Here is a 17,311-nt window from a genome sequence, read left to right as displayed (position 1 = left end):
CGGCCAAAAAAAGGAAGTGCCACATAATGAAGCGCCCCTGCACGATTCCTTTTGGCTAGTCGGTCGTCCCCTTGTGCTCATGCTAAGAGGAGATGTCCCAAAAAGGACTGTCACTGCCCTTTCGCCAAAACGTCTAACACTCTTTGGATTAGAACGTTAGAGCTAAATCAAACGTGAACATCAAAGTCGTGGGTTTGAAGCGATCTGATCGTAGAACAGGTGGGCACCGTAGCCAATCGATCAAATGTACTTAGAAGTTGGAAGGGTAAATGTTCCAAAAAGGATTGCCTTTTCGCCGAAAAGTACGTTAGAACTAAATCAAATGTGCACTGAAGAGGGAGGAGGCTCCACGAGAGAGAGAGAGAGAGAGAGAGAGAGAGAGAGAGAGAGAGAGAGAGAGAGAGAGAGAGAGAGAATTTTGAAGTCATACCTTCAAGATCTATCCTATGAATCTTGGGGTGGGTTTAGACTAGAAGGGTGGAAGAAAAGCACCCTTCCACCATTTCAAGCAAAGCACAAGCCCTATTGTTCGCACAAGGCGGTAGCCGGGTTCACATGCTTGCATGGCATTGCTCCATTGGCTGGAGAACGAAGGCGTCAGGGTGGCCTTGGACTCAAGCCTTGGTATTCAAGAGGAAACAGGGATAACCGATCTATAGGTTCCTCTTCTATACACTCACACCCACACACACTCGAGAAGATAAGAGGTTTAACATCATACGAAACAATCCCAAGTGACCTTCAAGATGTATCCGAACATCTTGAACTCGATGCCTATTATTCAAGAGGGAACCGTTAACCAATCCAACACATTTGTGTGATAAAGTGGGAACAATCCCAGCCCAAGAGATCTCCAAGACTATTTGACAAAAAAAAAGTGAATTTATATACTCACAATTGTGAGTTGAGAGACTTTATATTAACTCGAAAAGAATACAATTATCCTCGAGCACTACATGTGCCTTGAGGGGCTAGGGTTCCATCAGAAACTTGTACACAGAAAAAGAGCACAGAGACTCTTACCCTCTTGAGTGTTCTAAGCAGCTCATTGCATACCTCCATTCTTCATCCTTGTCAGCTGCCCCTCTTGCTCCTACACCATGTATGAGCTCGGTGCTCTGACGCACAATATCGTCAAAATGAGCTACATCGAGTTTGCCCTCAAAACCTCGAAGGTTCCTAGACTTCTAGACCAAAACGGCATGGCTTTGGATACTACGCCCTCCCAAGATCAGGTCATCTGTATAGAAGATGATCTTTCAAGTCCTTCTTACCCATTTGCAAACCCTAGCGGCTAGCCCCCGCGAAATAGAGCACTTGCCGAACAGATGCAGGGGATCTTCACAAGCTGACCTACAACTAGAGCAAGTGTCAGAGCCAATCCCTCTAGCACGCACCTTAATCCCAGTAGTAGGCAAGGCTCCCCATAACACTTTCCAGATAAATATCTTTATGTATTCCAGCCCTTTAATCTCTCAGATGGTATTAACACCCCCTTTGCCAACGTTCTTCTGTCCAGTTTTTCTTCCAGATTCTATTGATGGGGCAAACCAATCTGCTTTGTACGCCATCACCTTATAGGTACTCCGGGTCTTGGGAAGCGAGAACACTTTATCTTTCGGCCAATGCCAAGTGGAAATGAGGATGACAGCACTTCCAAGAGTTGACTAATCAGAAGTCTTTCATATAACCCCAAATTATGTTGCAACACCATGAGCTCCACATCCTTCCAGCAAAAAGCTTCTGTCATCCCAAAGATGAGAGAGTTTAGAAATTCCTTTGTAGTTAACCAGGCGTGCAACTTCCGTCCAAAAGGGGTTCGTGGAGCCCCTTCCAAGTTTGGAGAGCCAGGGGACCTATTGCGGGAGGAATCCTTGAAGTATCTAAAGTTCTCCCCCCATTCCAGGGTTGAAGCTACTTTATTACACTTTCGTGCTAATTCCCATATGCAACCGCCAAGCTTCAGGAATGTCCAGAAAGGTGCCAAAATCTTGTCGGGCACAATGGACTTCTTCCATATGCCTCCTTTTTGAGGCAAACTTTGCATCATTTATCATATACCATGCCATGATAGACCATTCCTATTTTTGGTCCGTCAAAGAGACAACAAGTTTGGCACACGAAGCTTCTGCATGCACCATGGGGTCAATAATCCCGATTTTGCTTTGATTCTTAGGTCTCTCTACCCATTCCCATTTCCGCCATTGGCAAGGGGTTGTGGCTTTCATGTTGCTTTTCCACAGAAATCGTTTGATAGGCTTCAAGAATTATTTCCAATTGCCAATTTGCCAATTTCAGCAGCGACGATACAAATGTAATGTACGGTATCATGAAAGCATTAACCACCATGACTCTGCTATGGAAGGGGAGGAGCACAAACTTCCATCCTCTCATTTTTATGTTTATTTTGGTCAAAAGCCAGTCAAATCTCTGTTTATCTGTAATGCCTACCCCAAGTGAAGCGCCTAGGTGCCTGAACACAATGCCCTTGCTTATAATTTCTCCTGACCATTCTACGGGATCGAACGAGTCGCTTTCGAAGGAGATATCAATCTTGATTTCTCAATACTACACATTGAGCCATAGGCAGAGGCAAAGAGCTGAACAATCTCAAGAACTCTTTTTAGTGTTTCTGACTTGGCTTGCAGAAAGAGCAATGAGTCATCCACAAAAAGCTTTGCAAGCAGTTGTTTTCCTCTAGGAAGTGAAAGACCTTGAATTTCCACTTTGTCGCATTGTCCTCAAGTGTAGTCACCAGCATGTGAGAGCCAATAGCAAAAATCAGTGGGGCTAGGGGACAACCTTGCTTGATCGAACGCTTGACCTCAAACCCTCCCACTATCTTGTTGTTGAAGGGAAGCTCAGTGTGACTTCCTTTCCCTAACGTGGGAACTATCGCAGACATTCTGGGTCCAAAGCCTTAAATCCTTCATGACTGCCTCAATGTAGGACCATGTGATTCTATCATAAGCCTTATCTAGGTCAAGCTGAAGAAGGATACATTCTTGATTGGTGAAAGAAGCGTATTCAATGCCAACCATGGCAGTCAAGATGTTTGAAGGAGTACGAGCGGAAGTGCGACGCGAGAGAGAGTGCGAGAAGAAGAGCACGACGATATGGTGAACTCGCTCTACTGTAATGTGTAGAGCATAGTGAGTTCTTATTAGGTTTTTACAAAAGAATATGTGTACATACCTGGCGGCCCGCCCACTTACCTGGGCGACCACATTGGGCTTTATACCCCAACAACCTCCCACTTAAAGTCCAATGTGGTACTTTAAGTGTGAGAGAAGCTACTATACAAGCTAATATACAAGAGATGTAGAGAAGTGATGTACTACCCTACACCTAACTGCTTGCGAAAATGCGCAAAGCTCTCTGAGGGAAGTCCTTTTGTAAGTAGATCAGCAGGATTTTCTGTGGTGTGAACTTTGACAAGCTGAAGTTGCTTATCCTCGAGCATTTCCCTGATGAAATGATACTTCACATCCACATGCTTTGTCTTTGAGTGATAAACTGGATTGCGAGCCAATTGTATAGCACTTTGACTATCACAATATAACACAGGCATCTCTTCTTTGATTCCCAAATCTGTTACTAGTCGATTAAGCCAAATTGATTCTTTGCATGCCTCTGATGCTGCAACATATTCAGCCTCTGTAGTAGACTGAGTAACACAATCTTGTAATCTAGAACGCCATGATACTGCTCCACCAGCCAATGTAAAGACATACCCTGACGTAGACCTTCGGTTGTCTAAGTCACCTGCATAATCTGAGTCTGTAAAACCCTTTACACTTAGCTCCTGACTCCCATAGCATATACGCATACTCTTTGTAGCTTTCAGGTATCTCAATATTCCTTTCACTGCCTCCCAATGTTTCTTGCCTGGGTTTGACATGTATCGACTTACTACTCCCACTGCAAATGCAATGTCTGGGTGAGTAGCAATCATTGCATACATCAAACTACCCACTGCAAACGCATATGGAATCTTATCCATTTCAACCTGTTCTTCCTCAGACACAGGACAATCTTGTTTGCTAAGTTTCACATATGGTGGCAATGGAACACTCAATGCCTTTCCCTTCTCCATATTGAAACGTTGCAAAACCTTGTCAATATACTCTGTTTGAGATAACCAAATCAACTTCTTTGATCTGTCTCTCTCAATGAGCATACCAAGTATATGACTTGCCTCACCCATGTCTTTCATGTCAAACGATTTTGCCATCTTTGACTTCAAAGCTGAAATATCTTCCAAGTGCTTGCCATCAATCAACATGTCATCCACATACAAAATAAGGATCAGCCAACTGCCATCCTTGCCTTCTTTGTATATAGACAGTGATCGAACTCACTACGTTTGTAGCCTTGAGAAAGCATAAACTTGTGGAATTTATGGTACCATGCCCTCGGTGATTGTTTTAAGCCATAAAGACTCTTTAACAACTGGCATACCCAATCTTCCTTGCCTTTCTCAACAAACCCTTCTGGCTACTGCACGTAAATTTCCACATCTAAATCACCATGCAAGAACGCTGTCTTGACATCCATTTGGTGCAACACCAAATCTAATATGGCAACCAATGCAAGAAAGCATCTCAATGTAGTCATCTTGACCACCGGAGAGAAGACTTCATCAAAGTCAATGCCTTGTTCTTGCTTAAATCCCTTGGCAACAAGCCTTGCTTTGTACTTTGGCTGACTATCATGAGTGGTGATCTTATAAATGTAAACCCATTTACAAGGTAGAGCCTTTTTGCCCTGTGGTAATTTAACTAGCTTCCATGTCTTGTTTTTATACAGAGCTGTCATCTCTGACTGCATGGCCAATTGCCAATTCCTGGAGTCCTTCATTTGCACTGCTTCCTTGTAACATGAAGGCTCATTGCAATCAGTCAACATGACATAGTTCATAGATAGAACAAACCTATCAGGAGGTCGCGTGACACGTCCAGATCTACGCACAATAGGTGGCTCAGGCTCAGCCACAACCTGTGGTTCCACTCTATCCTGTCCTTGCTCCTCTTGAGCCCTGACATTTTGTCTTGTACGTGCAGGTCCATCTTCTTGGAAGACAACTCTTCTAATCTCCTCAACCCTCTCTGGTTTAGAATGATATTTGGATTCATTAAAGTGAACATCATTGCTGCGGACAACCTTTCTGGATTCGAGATCCCAAAGTCTGTACCCCATCTCACCAGAATTACCATAGCCTAAAAAGATGCACTTTCTACTCTTTGGCTCAAGTTTGTTCCTAAATTCCTTTGGAACGTGAATATATGCCTCACAGCCAAAGACTCTGAGATGCTTGTATGCGGGCATTTTGCCTGACCATACCATCTCTGGCACTGAATCCTTCTGCAAAACCTTGCTAGGAGATCTATTTACAAGATGAACAGCTGTTGATACAGCTTCAGCCCAAAACCCATTTGGCAGCTGTGCATTAGATGACATACTTCTGACCTTCTCTTGTATGGTCCTATTCATCCTCTCAGCAACACCATTTTGAGGAGGATTGTAAGGAGCAGTAAGTTCACATTTTATACCTTTTGACTCACAAAAGTCCTGAAAGGCCTTTGAAACATACTCTCCACCATTGTCAGTGCGTAAGCATTTAAGCTTCTTGCCACTCTGATTCTCCACAAGTGTCACAAACGTTTTGAAAACACTAAACGCTTCATCCTTGTGCTTGAGAAAGTAAACCCATACTTTCCTCGAGTAATCATCTATAAATCTCATAAAGTAAGAAGCTCCCCCTAGAGATAGGTTAGGCATAGGTCCACACAAATCACTATGAACAAGTGCCAACTGTGTATCTCTTCTACTACTTCTATGCTTATGTGGCTGCTGTGTTTGCTTACCATACAGACAATGTTCACAGAATTCAGCTTTCTCTTTGCCTTTTTCTGCTTTCCATTCTCTGCAGTCTCTTTTCATGTGACCCTTCTTGCCACAATGGTAGCATTCTATGTCACTCTTGCCTTTAGCACTGCGGGACTTGCTACGAGACTGATTCCTCTTTCCACCTTTGTACTTTTCTTTGGTCCTTCCCCTGACAACTAAGGCTATTCCTTTGCCTTTGTCCATTGTCTTTCTATTTGTTTCTTCAGTAAGAAGACTTCCTTCTACACCTGCTATGTTCAAACCATCTGGAGGTGCAGAATTACTCAAAGCTGTGCGAAAAGTGTCCCAACTTTCTGGCAATGTGATCAACAGGGACATAGCTCTAACAGGTTCATCAAACTTGACACCTTGAGCTGACAACTGACTATAGATTGTGTTGAAATCATTCAGATGATTGGACATAGGTGTCCCTTCTTTCATCTTCAAGTCAACAAGCTTCTTAAGCCAGTATACCTGTGAAGCTGCACTCTGCTTCTCATAAAGATCACTCAGCTTTAACCATGCTTGATAAGCCGACATCTCGTCTGCTACATTGAAGTAAACACTTTCTGCCAAAGTTATCATAATGGTAGAAAGTGCCAATTCATCCATTTCGCTCCATTTATCTTCGTCCATATCTTCTGGTTTTATCCCCTTGAGCTTTATAGGTTTTATCTGCTTCTTTTGTACCAACACGTGCCAAATCTGCTTCTTCCACAATGGGAAATTGGTTCCATCCAGCTTCTTGATATTGTAAAGGGCAGTGTCCTGTGATCCAGCCATAGCTACGCTTCACATTAGTTTACTTTTCTAGGAAAAATTCGACAGAGTTTCCCCTGTAAACTGACCTCTGAACCAATATCAACCTGTCAAATGAACCAAGAAAGCTTCAGATTCTGCAGAAATTTTGGGAGAGTCTCCTTTGTAAAATGGCTCTGGTGTACTATAAACAGACCAAAAAACAGCTCAAAAAACACTGTCTCTCTGACACTGTAAGTTGCGGGTAAACCTGTCCTGCACCTGTACTGTCTCTCACTGTCCTGTCACTGTCCTGTAAGCATAGACCGCGACAATGCCTCAACGGCAGTAAAGCAAAGATGCAATCCCAATTGTCTAACTCACAGTCAATACATCCTAGGTGCCTATATAAGGGTGCTCGAGGGATCTCTCCAAGACCTGTATCACCGAAAGGATCTCAACATTCGAGAATCCCCCAGCTCAATAAAACCTCACTCGACCCTCAACAAAGGTTGCAGTAAATCTGACAGTACATAGACTTCCCACAAAGTCATACATCCACAAATTTCCCACTATATGCTATAACCGCTGCGGCGGTTGTTTGCTGCGTGACTCACAGCCAGCAAACCCTCAACAGACATACATCATCTCTGACAATACATCCCATGTGGAAGTACCTGCAATGTCAGGATGAAATCTGGAATATCAAGCAGCAAACACAAGCTACCTGATGAACTAGTGGATGTCGCCTATAGTCTGTGTGTAGATGCGCTCGTGTCGTATGTGACACGCCTCCAAGAACTATGAGCCGTCCTTCGATGTGTAGATAGCCACAAATCAACACTCTGGGAGTGTCGATATCCTCAGCACCTGCAGTCGTAGGCCGAAAAACCCAAATTTGCAGAGTCGGATCTGCACCCACTGAGACCACGTAGTCGAAAATGGCTTGCGCAGACCTTTGTCGAAGCCGAATGGTGGCCGAGATGACCTCAGAATGAAATTCTGAGAACACCAAGCCCTTTGCGCTTACCCACGAGATTTGGGGCCGTGTCTCCGCCTGTCGAATTTCACTCCAATCTGAGTTGGTGACTCTAGCCTCCTGCAGTGTTGCCCCGAGCCTCGATCTGAGCTCTGATACCAGTTGAAGGAGTACGAGCGGAAGTGCGACGCGAGAGAGAGTGCGAGAAGAAGAGCACGACGATATGGTGAACTCGCTCTACTGTAATGTGTAGAGCATAGTGAGTTCTTATTAGGTTTTTACAAAAGAATATGTGTACATACCTGGCGGCCCGCCCACTTACCTGGGCGACCACATTGGGCTTTATACCCCAACAATGTTGTCATAAATTGACCTTCCTTTTATGAATCCATTTTGGTGGGGGGTAATGATTATATTCAAGGTTGGAGCCAATCTTAGAGCAATCTGTTAGGAAAAAAGACATAGCTAAATAGATAATTGAGTAGATTACTTAATGGAGAGAGACAGATTTACATACATGAGATTATAGAGTAGAGAGAGAGAGAGAGTACACACGATATACGTGGTTCACCCAATGTGGGCTACGTCCACGGGAAAGCAGCCACTCAATGGCTTTAGTACTTCAAAACAAGAAGTAGTTTACAAAGGGATTATACCCTTAATGAAGCTCCCGCCTTGCTTCACTCTCAGCATCTCACACTCACCTTGTTGCATCAACTTCACACTATAAAATGTGTGTAGAAATGGCCTCCTTTTATAGGCCAAAAGGGATGCCCTCTCTCATGAGAGGCAGCCATGTGTAGCCGCCCTTGTGTAGATGGGTCCTATTTTCAATGGCTTTAGTACTTCAAAACAAGAAGTAGTTTACAAAGGGATTATACCCTTAATGGAGCTCCCGCCTTGCTTCACTCACACCACCTCACACTCACCTTGTTGCATCAACTTCACACTATAAAATGTGTGTAGAAATGGCCTCCTTTTATAGGCCAAAAGGGCTGCCCTCTCTCATGAGAGGCAGCCATGTGTAGCCGCCCTTGTGTAGATAAGTCCAAATCGGACCCTTCAATCCGCCCATGTGTGGCCACCCTTGAGAAGACAAGTCCGCTTTTGAATTCGGCCACCAGCCATTGAATTCGGCCATTGGCCACCGGCCATTGACTATCGGCCACGGCCAACCGACCGGTTGTTTTCCAACCACTTTTCGACCGCCGTCCGGCCATAATATTTCGGCGACCTGATTTTTGGCCGTGAAAATTTTGGCTTCCGGCGAGTGATTTTCCTTCACGCATGATGGCTTCTCCTCATAATGGGGGCCTTACAAATGTGTGCTTTTACCACAGAAGATTACAAGGTAAATCAGGCTCCATACTTAACACAATCACCTTAACAATGATCTTGTATGCAATTGACATTATGGAGATAGGCGACCAGTTCTTTAGCAAAGAGTAACATACCAACTTGGGAATAGGTTTGATCAACCCTCTTTTCAGGTTGGCATCGAATTGCCCTTCAAGAAAAGCCATGTTAGCTAGCTTCGCTATCGGGATTTTAAGATCCTCCCATAACTCTTTGAAGATTCGATAGTTAGTCCATCCTACCCAGGGGACTTTTTCTTCCCTATTGCCTGCAAGGCAGTCCAACATTCATTGACAGAGATTGGCCTCTCCAATGCTTTTGCTTCTTTAGGCAGTATATCACATTTGACCATACCAAGCAGAAGGGCTATGGCCTCTTTAACCTCCTGAGTGCAGACTTCTAGCTGACCAATAATTTGACTAAGATGGTCGAGCATGGGCTTGGCCATAACATTCTAGTCTCTTACTAAGTTCCCCCTCTCGTCAGTGATTGCTACAATAGAGTCCCTTCTTCTTTTAACTTTGAGAGCTCTGAAAAAAAGGAGTCTGGTTAGCGGCTTCGAGCTTGAGGGCCAGCTCTCTGGTTAACAATCGGGTCTTATTGATCTCCTCAACTTGCAAATCTGGGAGACGCGCTTTGGCCTCCCATCTTTTGTGCTCTTCCTTCTTGCTTTCTTTTGGTGCTTTCTTTTGGCTAGTTCCTCTACTTCCTCCTTCAGCTCCTTATTTGCATCCTCTCGAGCCTTTTTTACTTTGAGCCCTGCTCGTTTTATCATTGATTGGATGATATGCACTAGAGAGGGCCATGCTCGAGGGTTGGCAGCTCCCACATCCTGCCTTAGCTTGCAGAGGGCCATCTTAGCTAAAGACTTGAAGAGGGGGTCCTTAAAGTGATGATCCCCTAAGACCACAACATTGTAGCAGAGGGAGGGAGAGAGAGAGGGGTTGGGGATATCATCAAGCTAACACTCAAACAAACATTTTGTATCCAACATCGAGACCTATCAACATGACGAGCTCGCGCAACCCGCCTATGGTGGGTCTCGCTCGCTCTTACCAAGAGTTTTGAAAAGTCAAGAGTATGTATGATTTTTTAAGCATAAAACAAAACATTGCAAAATATTAAGGAGGTGCCCTTTATTTGAGAGAGAGAAAACGAGAGAGAGAGAGAGAGAGAGAGAGAGAGAGAGAGAGAGAGAGAGAGAGAGAGAGAGAGAAACCACACAGCTCAACATTTTTTTGTTTACAATACTTGTCTAATACCCTTGCTAGCTAAGGAATGCCACAGTGCCTTCACTACATCCACATATTACATGTTGTCTACTTAGCCGCCTTCAAGGATGAAGCCTTGGTTGAAGAACTGGCATAATTTTCAAGTGACCCTAAGGACGCTAGTTCCAGCTTTTGTTAAGGCCTTTTCCTTTGGGCAATAACTCCATTGTGCCATGCACTTTTATCTTTTGATCTCTCCACAACATTGTGGGCCTTATCCTTGGCTATCTATGGAACCCTTGCTCAATGTGATGGGTGTCTCTGGGTATCTATGGCCACATGACATCCTCTCAATCCCATGGCTCCTACACATGCTTTATCATCTGTAATGTGTATTTACACACAATTTCCACCATCAAGCAATGCCCTTACAATCACCCAAGATTGCAGTGTAGTCGCACATAGGTTGGAGTGCCACCTAACCCTCATTAATAGTCATCTTCTCCTTTAGAGCTAGCACATCACCATGTCATAAACACTTTGCACTTGTGCTCCAAAGCTTTCTTGTGTGCCAAATCTCCTTTATATGTATGAGAGAGAGAGACAGAGAACACTAAATGACCTACTAACTGATGTCCAATTACTTTGATTCACCCCAGCCTACTACAACTTTAGTTCCTGCCACCAACAATACAAATGTAGTAATCATAGCCTTGAAGCAACTACATTGAAACTCCTTGCACGATTATACATGCACAACTAGTTGAAATTATCATCTCCATGCTTTCAGTTGTGTTTGGATTTTGTAGCTCAAGTTGAGGTTGAGTAGATTTGAGAGAGAGAGAGAGAGAGAGAGAGAGAGAGAGAGAGATGCCCTCAGACTCCACCTGAAGTACGATCTTCCATTCGTAGAGTGCCCTCAAACTCCACATGAAGTACAATCTTCCGTTGGCAGAGTTGCTGTGTGTGTGTGTGTGTGTATGTGTGTGTGTGCGTGCGCAATTTCAGCACCGAGTTGGTAGTGCTTGAGGTAAACACTGTGCTGCTCTTGAATTGTGTTCAACGTGGGTGCAAAAAATCGACTGCAACTCTCTCTCTCTCTCTCTCTCTCTCTCTCTCTCTCTCTCTCTCTCTCTCTCTCTCTCTCTCTCTCTCTCTCTCTCTCTCTCTCTCTCTGTGCCTCCCATTTGCCCTCCCTGGGCTAACCAATATTCCCCGCCAGCTCCCGACTCACGACCCTTGAGTTCTCTTCCACTGCCACTTGGCATGCCTGAAAACGGTTCCTCCTTATAAAGTAGTATAGATAGAGCCCTTTGGTTTGGGCTTATGGAGCACCTCTTGAGCAAGAGAGCTTAGAGGCCAAGACTGATATTGAATTTTCCCTGTTGTCTAGTGTGGACTCAACTTCTCTGTCTTTCAACTCTAAAAACCACCCCCCCCCCCCCCCCCCCCCCCCCCTCCAGCTCTATGCAAGAAGGTTTTGATGCCTGTTGGGCTCCTCTTAATCAAATAGCACACCAAAACCTAAGATGCGCACTTGATAAACCAAGGGACTTCCTCTTTGAACTAAGGTTTGCTAAGCATGTTCTAGGACCATGTCAACTAAGACCTTTAATTTGTCCCCATCAAAGCATGACGCCTTCTCCTTGCGTGGGGCCCCATTTCCACCTCCCAAGCTTTGTCATCCATGTGTGGCTGCATAGGTTGTTGCACACCCTCTCGAGTCACCGTCCATCTGTAGTAGCATGTCGCTATTGGGCATGGTGGAATAGGGGCATGGTGGCGTAGCTATCACTGCCAGTGGCTCCTACCAATCTAGAGAGCAGTCATGTGCACCCATAGGACGCTCCCTTTTGCACCGGCTCAACCCGTAATGATGATGCATGGCCTGCCATTTATGGCTGCCCTTATTGGTGCTCAAGTCAGCTCCGCGTCCTCATCTCCACCTTCGAACCCTATAGGCTGTGTGAGGCAGGACTAGCATGGTAGAGCAAACTTGGGAGTCGGGGAAGTGAGAGCAATTTTGCTTGGAGTAGGTGAGCGCCAGAGATGTGGCCCCGAAATAGCTGAGTTCAGTACAAGGCATGGCGTCCACATCGGTCTGGAGCACCCATCAAAGTCTCCCACGGCCCCACCTCCTACTTGTCGGCTCACTTCGCCATATGACATCATGGATAGGGTTGAGACGAGGACGCACCTATTCTCAATGGCCCTTCTCTCTCCTGCACAGCTCTTCGAGACTTCATTCATCAGTCAACACTTGGCAGCCATGGCAAAAATGTTGATATCTACAATCAACTTTCAAAACATGCACCAATAATTGTTGTCTTGGCCGATTCATTTGGATGTGTATGTGTGTATGCAGTGTAGTGTGCATGCATGCCCTCATGGGACACAAAAATGGAGGCTCTTTGTAGGAGACAAGTGGGACTTGGACTCTCTCTCTCTCTCTCTCGTGTGGTCTTTGCAGAGCAACCCATTACCCAACTCTCTCTCTCTCTCTCTCTCTCTCTCTCTCTCTAGTCTGTTCGCCTCCCATTTGCCCTCCCTGAGCTCACCAATATTCCACGCTAGCTCTTGGGTCACCACTTTTAAGTTTTCTTCCACTGCCATCTGGCATGCCTAAAAATGATTCTCCATTATAGAGTAATGTAGATGGGCATACTATACCAGCTTTTGGCCAAAGTATTGCTCTCTGAATTCACCCCTTAGTTAAACAACATTTGCACCATGATTGATTTGGGTCTATTGGGGATAGATCCATCTAGAATAACTTTTTGATGCTTCAGCTTGGGATAGAATATGTGCAACAATTTTGTCAGTATTATTTTGCTACGTTTGGATTTTGTAAAAGCTTTTGATAGTGTTGCATGGGACTTGTTATTGTTGTATTGTCTAAAATGGGTTAATAAACCATTGTATCTACCTATTGGGGATTAATGTTAGCTCCCTGCTCACTCTCATAAACAATTGACCTTTGAGTACATGTTTTGCAGATTTGCTAGACAAGGTTGTCCTCTTAGTCCTCTTTGTTTTGTTGTCCCATCCTCATCACTAATTGACACCTCCCTAGGGAGGTGGGATCAATGGTCCACATTAGGCATCAGGATGTGGAAGAGTTTGTGCGCAGTTGCTTGGTATGCCAGAAGGTCAAGTTTGACAGGCATAAGGCACAGGGAGGCTCTTTTACTTTTTTATCTTTTTTTTGTGAGTATAAGGCTTTATATATACATTCCCTAAGATTGGAGATTAAGAGGTCAGGGAGAAAGGTTGAGAGGGAAGCAAGTGAATGATGGATGTCCACAAACACCCCCCCCCCCCTTCCTTGGGTAGATCATACCGTTTGAAATGATGTCGTCACCCTTTGAAACCAATTGTTCCAGTTGGTAATAGGTGAGGATTTTTGCCAGTAGTTTTCTATTACCCTAGGTGCCTCGTCAAGTTGCAAGGGTGGTAAGGTACTCTCCCAGGATCGAACTTGAAGTGGTTCATCAGTGATTCTTGAACACTAGGAGGTGTGGATTCTTTTGTAGCTTCATGGAGGTCCACTACTATAGATGGAGGCTGTGTAGAAGCTTTTACCTCTATGGATGTATTACATGAGGAGCTAGAAGCTTCATGGAACTCCCCCCTTCCTGAGCTAGGTGGAATAAATTGGTTTTGCCTTGGAGCCCAAACTAGCTCTGGACTAAGTGTGTAGCATTCTGTGATCTTACCCTTCCCACGGTTTGCCATTGGATTTAGCGTTACATTGTTTGACTCATATGGGTTTGTTGTCGATAGGGAAGGACACATTTTACGTTTAGGTACCCAAATTTGCTCATTTCCATCATAGTAGCCTTGGGCTTCTAATAGTTGTTTTGGAATCCATCGTGATTTGGTCTTGACTCTCCTAGGGCGCGCTCTTGGTTTTCCCGGGAAATTTTTTCTTGGAATGGATGGGAGGGTTGAGGTAGTTGGAAGTAAGGCCTTGGGGACCCATTGATATGTACTCTTAGGTCGTGCATGTTGAGTACTTGCAATATTACTGCTTGCTGTAACTACAAGTGTTGAAGTGCTAGATTCATGGGTAGCCGGCAAAGACGAGTTAACCACCTTGGCTTGTGAATGTTGGCTATCCTTCCAACTTTGCTAGAGTTTGCAACGTAGGTGACTTTGCTTGAATAATAGGGGTAAGAGTCGGTGGTCGCGTTGTGACACTACCAGTATCCCAATCAATAGTGCATTTGGTTGCCAACATCCACGTGCGTCCCAGGTTTACGTTGCCTTCCATAGCTCCTGCGGGCATGACTAGAAACCTCTGCACTATGCTTCCATTGTCATAGACAACAGGGGTCTGAAGGACTCCAAGAATAACAGTTTTCTTTTTATTAATGCCCTTGACTTGCATCGTACTCGGGGATAGGGTCGGTTTCCCTAATTGACACCAAAATCCATAGGATAACAAATTGTGTTTAGCTCCCGTATCTAATAAGGCATTGTATAGTACTTTTCCATAGGGGCTATTTAGCTCAATTGGGTATCGTAGGGGTGGCTCAGATTCTAATGAGTCGTCATCTGTGTCCTCGAAAAATGCTTGCGTGATTCCTAGATTAGCCTCTCGTTGGCGTCTAAGACGTTGTTGTCGTTCTCGAGCCTCAACTCTTGCTTGGATTTTTTTAAGCTCTGCTTGTTCCTTGGCAGCCTTCTTTTGATGGATGGCTTGCAACTCTTCCTGGCTTAGAGGATCATAATATCTTTTGAATTTACTCCTATTAAGGAATCCAATGGTTTCAACTACATCTAGAGTCTCCACATGAATGGTACCTTGCGGAGTAATTTCACACACTCGATATGGTCCCTTACCAGCGTATTTCAATTTCTTCTTTTCATTACGTACCCCGTACATAAGAACTTTATCACCAACCTTGATGTCTTTATCCTTTAAATGGCTATCAAACCACTTCTTTCTCCTACCCTTCTCCACTAGAGCATTTCGCACAGCTAATTGCCTTTCTTCATCTAGCCTTTCTAGGATATATAATCGCTCCACTAAGGGGTTACCATCCCAACCTTCTTGAGAAGCTACTCGAAGACTAGGATTGACAAACTCCCATGGCATAACTGCTTCTTGGCCATACACCATCTTAAACGGTGTGCAATTAATAGCAACTTTATACGCAGTACGATAAGCCCATAAAGCTGATGTAAGCTTTAGGTCCCAATCAGTGCGATGAGCCTCGACTGTCTTTGTCAAAATGGAGATGAGAGTTTTGTTGGTACTCTCAGCTTGGCCATTTGCTTGGGGATAATAGGGTGTAGACTTGTGGTGAGATATCATGAAGTTTGATGTGAGTTCTTTTATTACTTCATTTATAAAATGAGTTCCATTGTCACTCACAAGTTCAAAGGGGCATCCAAAACGTGTGATAATGTTCTCAAAGAGGAACTTAGCTGTTGTTTTTGCATCCGCCTTTCGTGTTGCTTTTGCTTCAACCCATTTGGTTACATAGTCGGTAGCGACAATGATATATCGTGATTGCGTGTTACGTGCAGCCGGACTAATCGGTCCTACAAAGTCTAAGCCCCACTTTTCAAATGGTTGGGTTACCTTGATGGGATGTAGAGGCATCCTATCCCTTCTTTGTGGCTTGTTGAAGCGTTGGCATTCATCACATCCCTTTGCAAAAAGTGATGCATCCTTAAACAGAGTGGGCCACCAATAGCCTGACTGTAAGATCTTTCGGGCAGTCAACTTTCCTGAAAAGTGACCACCAGCTACGCCCATGTGTGCCTCCTCCAAACTCTGTGATAAAAGCAGTTTTGGCTTGGTCCTCTAATGCAATTGTGATTTGATTGTAACCAGAGTACCCATCTAAAAAGCTATAAGCTTCCTTGCCCGCAAATCTTTCAAGCACATGTTCTGAATATGGCAAGGGATAATGATCTCTCCTAGTAGCTGCATTAACTTTCTTGAGGTCCATGCACACTCTTAGTTTCCCATTCTTTTTTGGCACAATGACTATCGGAGAAACCCATTCTGAGTGCTCAATAGGGTATATGAATCCACATTGGATAAGTTTTTCAATCTCCTCTTGTATAATTTTGGCGTACTTAGGATTCATTGGATAGGGTCGTTGCTGGACGGGTTTAGCAGTGTTGATCATGGGAATTGTATGTTGCACCACAGAAGGTGGGACGCCCTTCATGTCATGATATGTCCAAGCAAAGATATCCTTGTATTCCTTGAGGAGCTCCTTAAGTACAGCCTCTTCAGTTTCGGTAAGGTCTTGAGCAATAAAGACTGGTTTAGACTCCTCACCTGGTTCTGCTAATTCTATCTCTTTAACTACCGCTGGACCATCATAGACTCCACTGCTTTCATTGGTAGGTATTCGTTGGGCCTTGGCATACACAACCTTTCGCTCCCCCGTGGTATAAGATTTAAAATGTTCAGGAGCCGTATGTAAGTCAAAAGGCTCTTGTCCTGACGGAGACCTTTCTTTTAGTTCTGCCTCCTTTTGTTGTTGTGCTAACTCTCGGTTTTGACGTCTTCTTATAGTTCGACTCAATTTCGGCTCTGTAACCTCCAATTGAGCGAGGTCAATGGGTCGCGGGCTGCACCACATGACACTCTGGAGATGTTCACCCCAATTGTCTACTAGCTTTCGATGAGCATCACATGCCCCTAGATTACTAAGCCATTCTGCAGTAGATCTTTCCTTGTTTATCCTAGTTCTCACATTTGCTCGATATCGTCGTCTCTTATATGAGCTTTGTTTCTTGTTAAGGTTTTGATTTTGGTAAATGTTTGAACTCGACTCGCTTGATAGGTCTTCGCTTGTATCTTCTTCACTCTCATATAAATTACCATAGATGGTCGTACTAGACCTTGAGTGTTCAGTTTCTATACTTGGCTCACTCGATGTTTCCTCAAGTTCTGAATCCATTTCTCCCTGAGATTCCGTTTCTGATGTGTATTGGCCTGAAGCCTTTGAGGAATCATCGGTTTCACTCTCAGGTAGGTGTGCCTCTTTCTTATCATCGGATGTTACATGCGCTACACCTAACATGTTTACTGGTGCACTGTGTGGTATCTCTTCCCCATCTGGTGTTACCCAAGTTGTTCCTCTAGCTCCCCATGTATCTGTAGTTGCCG

The sequence above is a fragment of the Adiantum capillus-veneris genome, chromosome 15 (genome assembly GCF_014529385.1).
Source record: "Adiantum capillus-veneris isolate H3 chromosome 15, ASM1452938v2, whole genome shotgun sequence".
Taxonomy (NCBI): Eukaryota; Viridiplantae; Streptophyta; class Polypodiopsida; order Polypodiales; family Pteridaceae; genus Adiantum; species Adiantum capillus-veneris.
This window is presented reverse-complemented; position numbering follows the sequence as displayed.